Here is a 3,818-nt window from a genome sequence, read left to right as displayed (position 1 = left end):
ATACCTTATGTAATTGATTCAATGCTTTATAAAACAATGGTTGGGCACACTTTCCCACTATTTAAGATCAAAACAAAACAAGACAAATTCCAAGTTGGGGACTGTCTGTATTCCTAAATAAGGAGATTGAACTCCATTTCCTCCTAAGTAGCTCCACACAGGTTCTTTCCTCAGCTCCTGGCAGCAAGCCCTCCAGTCCCGACTGCCTCACTGCGGTGGGTTTGCACCCCTGGAGGGTGAGGGATGCTGGCTGAACAGACCTCGCAGGATCCTGGAGTTCAGGTTCTGGCTGAACACACCTCGCAAGCAGCTGGTCGGACTTCAGGGTGGGCATGAGGTCTGACCCAGGTGGCAACCCGGGATGCCAGCTGGCGCGGCACGGGCAGCGCGGGCGGTGGGGCCTGGGCCAGAAGGGGCTCCCCTACGGCGGCTATCCGCACGTGTCCGCGTGCCGTCGGTCCTGCGGGGTCACGGAGGACCCTGATCACTTCAGCGTCTGTCCCGACCCCGGGTTACATGGGACCTGCCGTTATAAGCCTGCTCTGCCCCGGGCCTCGCGTCCAACCAGCGACCCCGACCCCACGCCCTCGGCCTTTCGCCCCGGGCCTGGCAGCAGGCAGACACAGTCTCCAGAGACTTCCGGTCGCCTCCTCGCCTCTCGCGAGAGCGCGCACCCGCCACTTCCGGCGACGGCGCTGCCTGGCAACCGGGATGGCCGTTGAGCGGTTCTTCTAGCTGGAGCTGCTGGTGGACTAGGTGCGCCTGGAAGCCGCGCCGCCTCCCGGCCCCGCCGTTGCCTTCCCGCTGCTGGATTTCCCGCCACTTCTGGTTCGCGCGCCCTCCAGGCCCACCGTGCTGCCCGGCGGCGCCCTGGGCTTTGGCGGGGCAAGACCTGCGTGTTCCACCTGCGACCTTCCGCCCTGCGCTGCCCTGCGCCGCCCGCGGCTGCGCGCCGCGCTGCTGCAGCTGCCAGCCGCATCCGGCCCGCGCCGCGCCTGCTGGGTGCCTGCGAAGTCCTGCTGCCTGCCGCCCGCGGGCCCGGCAGCTGGGGCATCTTTTTCCTGCTGGACGCGGCGGGCCGGCGCACTGGGGACCTGGCGCTGTTCTGCCGCCTGACGGAGCTGGACGGCCCCAAGGACGCGTGGCCCCCGCCGCGGCGCGGGTAGGAGCCCCGATCCCTGCCCGCGCGGGCTCCGCGGAGAACAGCAAACCTGGCCCTGCAGAGGCTGCGGACAGCAGTATCAGCACCATTAGCACCTCCAGCGAGGAAGACACCGAGCTGGACGTGGAAACCAAAACCTTTTGCCCTCCTCTCTGTATTACACTCACTTGACCCAAGAAAGGACGCTTCCTGTAGGAGTCAAAATCACCATTGAGCCCCAAAGGGACAGACCTGAGGAGCTGGGTGATGCCTTGCCGGAAAAAGTACTTTTAAACCCTCCAACACATGTGAGCCCTCCAAAAGGTACAGATTCTGCAACACAGGAGACTCTTGCGGTGCTCTTCAGTTCACCAGGGAGTCAGGATGTAGGAGCCCATAATGAATCTACATGTCTCCCTCAAACTGAGCAAAATACAGTCAATACAATAAGGCAGCTTCCTTTGCTGAATGCTTTATTAATTGAGCTGTCGTTGTTATACAGCCAACCCATGGCGAGTCCAACTCATGTGCATCCCAGATAGCCTGGTTATATAGGACTGAGGATAAGAAGGTACCAGAATCTTGTGCCAAATCCACGTGTCAGTCTGAATCTAAGGATAAGTTTTCCGTGGGGGACCATGAAAAGTCAGTGAGCCTTCAGTGTAGAAAGAACCAAGTTGAAAACCTTAAGAAAGGTAAATATTTTGAGAACAGTGGCAACTGTCAAAAAAGGGTGACTAGGGGGCGTCTACTTTATGGCCTAACAAATACACTCAGATTCCCTTTAAAGCAGACAAATCCTGACATATTAATAGTACATGAAAAGAGAATAGTACAGAAAAATAAATGCAAGCACAAACGTTGGGTACAAGTACAAAATTCAGAATTCCATCCTCTAAAGTTAAAGTATTAAGCTTTGCAGAACAAAGTCAGAAGCCACATCAGCTGCCTAGAGATAAGTATTTAGATTTGGATGCATCTTCTGCTGAAAATAGTGATACCTCAATGCAAATTAGTGAAGTCTTTGATGAACGCAACACAACTAAAGAAAAACGTCAACTGATTGTGGTGAAAACAGAACCAGCAGTGGTTCATTGGGAAGAATTATGAGTCCTGCAGATTCCATTATTCCAAGAAGATTGAGTCCTACAAATATTTCAGAAGATAAACTGGAAACCAGATTCCAAAGTCCATGTGTTTTCTAACAAGATGCTGTTGCTGACAGAATTGTAAATAAAGAAATAGATGATTGGCAGGTCAGAACCACAGGTTATGATGTTCCTGCTGAAATGAGTGAAAATAGTTGCAATGAAAGCATCTCAGAACTGAAGTATTCAGGTGATTTCACCAGCCCTTGCTATTCAGAAGACTTCTACACCACAGAGGAGACCAGCAAGAGTTTGCAAACTCATGATAGCAGTCCAGGGGCAGGAATTTCATGTAATAGTAGCTCTAGTGGAGCAAGACCACCCTCAAGGAAAAGTAGCAGTGAAAAGAGTTCTATTCTTAGCCTACTCTTTTCGGCTGGATCACCAGTACTCTCACAAAAGAGAAGGCATCTTTCAAAGACTCAGAACAAAATCATGGAGCAGGCATCTAGTAACTCCACCAGTAATTTATCTTCATCCCACGGGACTGAGGAAAAAGAAAGCCAGATAGACCAAAATAGTAGGATAACTCTAAGGGTAAAAAAAGAGGTCAAGACTTCTCTATGAAACTTAAAGCAGAAACTGGTTGCAAATGGTCAGAAAAAAGCCTGTCACCGTGGACATCTCAAGTGAGTTCTTACCTACCCTCTAATTTGTCAGAACTGGAACTCAACGTTCTGGATGGCAGTACATCAGATCACTTTGAAGAAGAGGATGACAGTTGGTTCACTAAGAATTTCAAAGCAATACAAAGATATCTGTGAGTTAGTAATAAACAGACTTCTTGGATATACAGTGTAAAAATGTGCTTTAAAAAATTTATGTGTACTGTTAAAAATTTTAATTGCATAATTTTAGTGCATAAATTATGTGAATAGTTTTTATAAGAAAAATAAATGTCATTCCTTTATGCTTAACTAATATTCTACCTTAAAACTGATGATATTGATCATGAGATCACCTCATAACTTAGTAAGATTTCTTCATGAGTTGTTTAAAAATAAAAGTGTATCTAAACTTTTAAAATATGGAACATTCTAAAGCTGACTTCATTGAAAAAAAGGTTAGTTAATAAGGATGCCTGCAAATTTTAATGGGATTCAGTTATTTAACAAATATATAAGACATTTTGTGAGATGCAGAAAGATTAAAAAAATTAATATATAGTTCCTGCTCTTAAAAGAGCTTACAGCATGTGTGTGTTTGTGTGTGTGTGTGTGTGTGTACAATGTATGTGTATTTATATATATATATATATATATATATATATATACACACACACACACACACACACACAATAGCAGAGAGGTACACATCCTGGGATCCACAATAGATGGAGTCCCTTTTAATAGTGTTCTATATCTTCATTTAACCACAATCTGCATGACTGCTTGATTAATGTTTGTCTTCCACTAATCTGAAGTGTTATGATGAGAAGGACCCTATTTTTAGCACCCAGCACACTCCTTGGCATGTCATTGGGATGCAATGAAAACATTTGTTGATCAAAATAAATGATTGCTAGCATT

The 3,818-nt window shown here is 47.4% G+C and overlaps 1 pseudogene across 1 annotated transcript; it reads left to right on the top strand.

The window, feature by feature from the left end:
- Nucleotides 1-711: 711 nt before the first annotated feature.
- LOC306641917 (microtubule-associated protein 10-like) lies at nucleotides 712-3,536 on the top strand (annotated as a pseudogene). The gene is made up of 2 exons: nucleotides 712-1,036; nucleotides 1,137-3,536. The product of its transcript is annotated as a microtubule-associated protein 10-like (transcript).
- The last annotated feature ends 282 nt before the right edge of the window (nucleotides 3,537-3,818 follow it).

This window comes from Sciurus vulgaris (genome assembly GCF_902686455.1).
Source record: "Sciurus vulgaris genome assembly, chromosome: 12".
Taxonomy (NCBI): domain Eukaryota; kingdom Metazoa; phylum Chordata; class Mammalia; order Rodentia; family Sciuridae; genus Sciurus; species Sciurus vulgaris.
This window is presented reverse-complemented; position numbering and strand designations above follow the sequence as displayed.